The sequence below is a fragment of the Coffea eugenioides genome, chromosome 1 (genome assembly GCF_003713205.1).
Source record: "Coffea eugenioides isolate CCC68of chromosome 1, Ceug_1.0, whole genome shotgun sequence".
In the NCBI taxonomy this organism is placed as follows: domain Eukaryota; kingdom Viridiplantae; phylum Streptophyta; class Magnoliopsida; order Gentianales; family Rubiaceae; genus Coffea; species Coffea eugenioides.
Window position 1 is genome coordinate 11794576 of NC_040035.1, and position 7884 is coordinate 11802459.

Genomic DNA, 7884 nt, shown 5'->3' on the forward strand with positions numbered 1-7884 from the left:
ACTACATCCAACTTCTACACTTTAAGGTACTCACGAAGAGTAACAAGTAAATAGAGTCAAAATGTAGCGATTCACACTCAAGATACTATGGTGATCTCAAGTCGCAGGATCACTTACACAATTTTTCACTAGAGATACACCATTGGCACTAGATAGATATCCTAACGGGATCTCTAAACGGATCACTCCAATGCATTTGTACTTTTCAAATCATCTACACATTAGCCTAAGTATCTTCATACCATAGTTGATGAGAACAACCACTAATTACATTAATTAGAGGCTAACTGTGTACTAGTTTTACCGTACTAAAGATGTCCTATTTCATTAGTACAAAAACTAGGGAATTTTAATAATATTACTATAAATGAGATTGATATCTCATAGTCACCAACTCTTGTGACTATCATCACATTAGTAATATTATAAGGACTTTATCGGTTGTATCTAATATTTAACAGATAAATAAGAAGTTATTAAAATACAAAACATATAATAAGGAATGTATAAAATAAAAACAAATACATTGTTTTAGGGCATACATTCCAACAAAAAGAACAAGGCAAAGAATCATAAATGCAAGAAACACAACTAAATAGCAACCTAGGCAAGAAGTAAATTATCAAAAGGACACCAAAGCTTTCATAGTACCCTTTAATTTTCCAGTTTTGTGTATGCATGTGAGAGAGAGCAATAATTAATAAAAACATTACAATGCAAGTTCCAAATCACCGTGGTAAAGAAAAATGACATAATCCAAATACATTTTCGTTTTCTTATTCTACAACCTGTGATATGCACTCTGGCTGTTTTTTAGCAGTGAGTGCAGAGGCATAGAGGCTAGAAAAACGAAATGTTTGCAGGCAACTTTTTCTGTAGGAGAGTTTTTCATTTGTTAAGTTTAAGCTAGTAAAGAAAAAGGAGTTATGGAGGATGGAATAATACATGAGGAAAAATAGTCCTTATACTAAATGCTGAAAAGAGAAACATGGCGCAGGGAAATTTCTTATTTTGATAGATCTAAATTCATTCATTTTTCATGATGGAGTACACATGGAAACTATGATACCACAAGAACTGCTTTTCGACACCATATTCATAAAAAATTAGAACATTGTAGGTGTAAGCTGATTCAGGAAGGAAAGCTAAAATTTCATCCAATTCCAGTTGATGCTCAGCAGGGACGTCCCAGAGATTATCCTTCTTTTCCTGTGGCATTTTTGCATAACGCTTGCGATGCTTGGCATTTCTATCCATTAAGCTGGCACCAACGAAGTAAATAATTCACACACTCCCAAACACAAGTTAGCTATCAGCCAAAAAACGCCAGAATAGCGGCAAGACATGAAGGTGATATATATGGCTACTTTCATACCACATAACATCTATAGTAGACAAAACTATCCAAGCAAACTAACAGAAACAAGACCAACAAGAAAGGAATAGCAAATGATAGCAGAAAAAGTAGGAAAACTTGCAAAATAAAAACAGAAGAGGCAAAACAAATTTACCAAAAAAGAATGAATGAGCAAGGAGGTTAAACAATAAAAGTCACATAGTTCGAAGAGTAGAAAGTGGCTACAAGTCCAGGAGATGCACATACAATCTGCATGTAAGAAAGGGAAGCAGCACATCTAGTGCAGCAACAGTGCGAAACCAAGGAAAAATGAGCAAACATCTAGTGCAGAGCAGCTAACATAAATTTAAAAGGCATAAATACGTTTTCATAGCTCAACTAATTAACAACAAATGGGACAAATAACATAAAACACTAACGATTTATATCTATAAAAGCGAGTCCCAGTGAACAAAACACACAACATTTCCTGAAAGAGGCAAAACTCACCAGAAAGAAATAACAAAGAACAGTTCAAAGAGCAACGACATATGCAATGAGCAAATAGAATATCAAGCTAAACATATACACACCGGAGGAACAACAGTCACTCAAAAACATTAGCATATAAAATAAGCGCGTCACGGAGAAAAGAGAAAACGAGTCATGAGTCTACAAACGCAATGCACACTATATAACTAGCTAAGCAGTTGACAACCAGCTAATGCAAAGTTGCAAACCATTTAAAAGCAGTTACCATGGCAAATCAATATAAAAATAGCCACTAATCTATTAAGGAAAATTGTTAATTAGTAAACAAGTCAAGCTGAATGCAGATTGGTAGAAGAACAGACTCATTAGCTTTAGAACCTGGATAGCCAAGAAACAAGAAATATAATTTGATTAAAAGAAATCTGAAGTAGAAACAGGAGGAACACCTCTTCCACCTCATGGCAACAAGAAGTATACCGATGCTGATGCCAAGAGCCAGAAAAAAAAAAAGAAAACCAGGGGAGGCTGAGCAACTGGTACAGAATGAGCAGCATGGGAGGAATATAAGAAGGTCTGAAGTTTGCATGAGAAATGAATGGAAAGCTACTTTCCATTTCCGTTCATGAAAAGCCGGGTGGAGAAACTTCATGAAAAGCTGCGAAGAGAAGCCTCACAAGCGTGCAGTGCCTGTTTTTTACAAATTCGAGGAACCATTAAAGCGTCAGAAGCTAGTGTAGCCAGTGAACATATGGCTGTCCATGCACATGAAGAGATGTATATTGTCGGTAGAGGTGGCAAAATAGGCGGGATTTGTTGGGTTTGAGATGGAACTGAGTCATATGGGTTTGGGTCTAACCTTATTCATATCTGTTTTGGGATTAACTTGGGCGGGATCACTTTGGGATGGGTTTAGATTGATCCTGCCCAATACCCAAATCTATTTTCTACATATTTTTTTCCTTTAATTCATTTTTTATTTTTATATAACTTTAATATTTTTGATTTATTAAATTTCTTTTAGTTTTATTAAATAAACATGCAAGTGCTTTATACTCAGGATTCCCATCAAAAATTGAATTAACAACTAAAGAAAAAAATAGATATACAGCTATATTCCAACATATATAGAGATGGCCAAGGCACTTAGGGTGTCGAATATTTATCATTATCATTGTCCAAGGATGACAGGTCTAAACTGACAGAAATACTGAAAATTCTTGTGGATAATGATTAGGAAGACTGCTAGATTAAATTCGGTGGTATGACTGTAAAAATTGTTAAAGCTAATTTTTGAATATAAGACTCCGTTTGGGTTGGCTATTTTTTCAAAAAATAAGTTTTTCAAATACAATGTTATAGTAATATACAATAACTCAAAAAACATTCCATTCATATTAGTATATCAAATATTTCATAAAAATTTTATAGTAAAAATTTTTCATATACACCGCTACAATAAAATATTTCAAAAACACCCTAAAAAATAACTAATCCAAATGGAGCCCTTGCTATTTGAACCCAATGGATATCCAAGTATTTCCCAAAATTTTTCATCAATTAATGGGTACAATTGGGATTTGTCCCATTTTAAACCCAATATCAAATTTTAATACCCATCCCGCGCCAAAGTCCCCATGGGCATGGGTAGCCCATTGGGACTTGAGACAAATTACCACATCTAATTGTCGGCCAGTGTTAGTAATTCACTAAAAATCATGTTCCTATTAGACATTCTTATTTAACCAATAAATCACACAATCGGTATTTAATATAACACAATTAGCATAATTACATGGATCATTGCCATGTCTCATGCACTAAACAAAAATTATTTAGCAATTTCTTATCTATCACACTATAAAGTAGAGGTAAGAAAAAAAATAGTCAAAACATGTACATTATTGTCAAGTGCTATTATTCCACTTAAATACAATTTCCTGCAGTAATTTAATATAATATACGATTGTAATTAATAAATCACAGAACTGCAGTAATATGATATAATATTATTAGTAAAATTACATGAGCTATTGACATATTCTATAGCCTGGGCAAAAGTTATCAAGCAATTTCATATTTATCACACTATAATTTAATATAACATATCATCGTAATTAATAAACGGCACAATTGATGGTAATTTGATATAATATTATTAAAATTGCATGGGTTGTTGACATATTCTATAATTTGGGCAAAAGTTGTCAAGCAATTTCCTATTTATCACACTACAATATAAACCCAAGATAAAAATACCAAAAAGCTGTTATAGGGGCGGTAATTCATTTGAGCTTTTAATAGGAAGCTAATCGTCACTTCCCTGCTTTTAACAGCTCGATAGAAAGCATTCTGCCTTACCACAAGGCTCTTAGTAAAGATGTAATAATTGTTGCTGGGTTCCAAGGACAGAGAACGTTTGATGCCTTTTTTGGTTCCAAGGACAAGAGATGCTGAGTCCTTACAACAGTAGAAAGAATAGGACAAAAGAAAGAACAAGTATAAATTAAAAAAAAAAAAGAATTCCAGGTCATGGGCAACTCTCACAACCCGCACGTGAGTAAGACATGGAGGACGACCATGCTTTGACACCCTCTTCCCAATTTATATACATTCTTTAAATAGGTAGATATAGAAGAAATGGTAATTAAAATTACTTGTTAGGTAATTGCATGCCTAAAAATCCAACAATTGATTGCAAAAGTTTGGTAATTAGATGTGGTTTATTTGGCAACCAAAAAAAGGTATTTTAATTGCAAAAAATGGTAATTAAATATGATTTGTTAGGCAATAAAATAGTGAAATTATTAATTAATTAATTAATTAACAAGTAATTGCAAAAAAAAATTGATAGTTAAATGTGATTTGTTGGACAATCCAAAATAAGCGAGGACATTTTTTAATAACATTTGAAAAAAAATTTGATAATTAAATGTGATTTTTTGGGCAACCACAAAAAAGAAGTCAATTTTTTGTTAATAATTGCAAAAAAAACTGTTAATTAAACACGATTTGTTGAGCGACAAAAAACATGATGTTATTAATTAGTTATTAACAATTAATTACAAAAAATTGGTAATTAGACATGATTTGTCGGACAACAAAAAAAGGAGCCAAAAAATTTGTTAATGTGATTTGTTGGGCAAAAAAAATCGATAATTAAACACGATTTGTTAGGTGAAAAAAAATGACATTATTAATTAGCTATTAATAACGATTAATTGCGAAATTTTGGTAGCTAAACAGGATTGGTTGGACAACAAAAAAAAAGAGAGCCCAATTTGTTGTTAACATGATTTATTGTTGAAAAAAAAAGAGGCCAAATTTTAACACAATCCCACATGTAATTAGAGGACTACCACCTCCCATCCAATCAAAACTCACCACATCACCATTTTCATGTGCAATTGGAGGATTACCACCAATCATTGAATCAGAGGATGACAACTCATCAAATTGGAATCAATTGGAGGACTACCACCAATCGGCCAATGGAAGAGTGCCACGTCAGCAATTGAACTCAATTGAAAACAATGGCATTCACACATAGACTGTATATGTTAATTAGATTAAATGCATGCTTGGCTACCTATTTGTCTCTTTCTTTCACTGATTTTGTTGTTATTGTGGTGTTGTTGAAGCTTTTGGGACAAGCTATGCATAAAATTAAGAAAAAAGAAACGGTGTTGTAAATGCATGTTAAATGTTTGGAAAAGTGTCTAAATGAAAAGCGAATTAAAGGAATGAATTTGGTATGTATGTTTTGCTAAAATAGATGACCATTAGCTAGCAAGGTTCGAAAATGTTGCATCATCTAAATATTTTGGAGTTTTGAGCTTTAAAGGCATTGAAGTATTTTTCTCCATTTAAAGGCTGTTTTTGCTTTAATTTAGCCTTTTTATGTTATTTTCTTGTCAAATTAAAATCATAGTTGTGTCTGTTTCGCGCCCATTTTTTATTAGGAAAAATAAAAGTGTTTAGTTGTTTAGCGAAAATGCCTTTTAGATTTAAAATAGGAAATTGAAACACATGCGTCTAAATGGGACTTGAAAAATGCGACGATTTTGACCCGAAAAATGTAGTTTAAAAGGGTTTGAATAGTATATAATGGAGTCGCCACTTGGGTATTGAGTTGAGTGCTACCAAGTACCTAAAAATAATTTTTATAGAAAAAAGTATGGAAAAACCCTCTTTAAAACGACTCCAAGTCTACGCGAATCAGAGAAAAAATTCGGGAGTCACATTTGACGCAAGGGGAAGGCAAGGATAAAATCCAAGGCACCCCTCTCGACCTAGCCAAGTTAGTGCGTTGATTTAGTCAAAGATTTTGCTTGTTTTTAATCAAAAGACTTTATCACATTTGACGTACTATATGAATGCAACCCTAGACCTAGGGGGTGTCGAGGGATCGAAATGTATCTTCAAGCTTACTTGTTACCAATCACATTAATTGTTGACGCCCAATAAGGATTCTTCAAAGACAGTCACGAATAATGCAATTGACATGAAAATGAATGGAATTAATATGTATGCAATGTGAAAACATGAGTTTGTATGAAATGAAAGTAATAAAAGACAATAATGTGTAAGTGAAAGTGTGCACATGAGTGTGCAAGGTAAGGTATGTAAAATGATAATATGAAGTGCATGTGTGCAAGTGATAGAGGAAAGTGCAAGTGGTAGAGTGAAAATGTGCAAAATAAGGGTGGTGTGAAGTGAACATGTGGAAAAAGGGATAGAATATGAAGTGAGAGTACAAAGTGATAGTGGATGAATGAAATGCATGAATCCTAGAGGAATGCAAGCAAAATGGGTACGGGGAGACCCTAAGATCGTGACTTTGATTTTCCCTTAGATTAGAAGGAAGAACTAGCGTGCTAAGGCTATTTTGTAGCCACACTCGCTCGTTTCCCTTATCGAAAGGGGACTCTCAAGCAAATGTACCCTAACTAACATGAGGTGCAAAAACCTAAAATGAAGGGGAAAGGATTGGAGGAGCATGCCAAATGATAAAACTAAAAAAATGCATGAAATGTAGTGAACATGCAAGTATGTACTAGCGAAAGGGGGACGGCCTATTGGGTCTAGCGTTGGACTAGCCCTTTCTATGAATTCCTACTAGCATTGGACTAGTGGAAACGGAACAATGAACCACAACTAGCGTTGGACTAGTGTGGTGACAGGAAAGGGGGCCACAACTAGCGTTGGACTAGTGTGGTGACGTGCATTCATCTATCATATCCATCCAAGACTATAGAAAGCAAGTAGACATGCCAAACACTCGTAAACACGTAGCACGTAACACTTAGCATGCTCGACTAGATGCAAGAACCTAATAAAGCGGTAACACATAGCACATAGACAAGCAATCAAGCTAAGGAGCCTATTACATTTGCTAAAATGGACAAAAATGCTCTCCAAGCCCTATCTATTACAAGCCAAGAGGTGTACACATACCCCATAAAGAATAACTTAAATAAAAAGCAAAAGTAAAATGAAATAAATGAAAGGAATTAAGGTAAGGCAAGGGAAGCAAGTAGACATGCAATTCTCACTTAGCACGTTGGGTCACATAGGAGAGACAAAAAGATAAAAGAAGTTATACCTTCCCTTTAAATGGAGCTCTAATGGGGTGAAGTCACTTATTTATCCTCCAAAATAAAAGAAACGGTCAAGGTACCAATTTATTTGGGAAAATTAAAGAAAACATGCAAACACGGGCTCACATGGTCATAAAGCTCTTAAATTCATGCATGAAGTGCAATTTAAACAAAGCATGGTAATTATTTGAAGCAAACAAGCAATAAAAATTGTAAAATTAAGGCTGCCAAGGACCCAATTGAGGACATTATTCAATTGGTTGGGTCATAGTAGAACAAGGGGAGACTTGGGGGGGTTAAAAGGCAATTTTCTGGAATTGTTCATGCACAATGCATGCAAAATGTAACGAGAAAGCTTTCTGCAGCTTTGAAACCATTCAACAACTTTGAACTTCTGCAACTTTTGGCTTCCATTCACGCAGGGAAAACAAAACCATGAACACGAAATGAAACATGCGA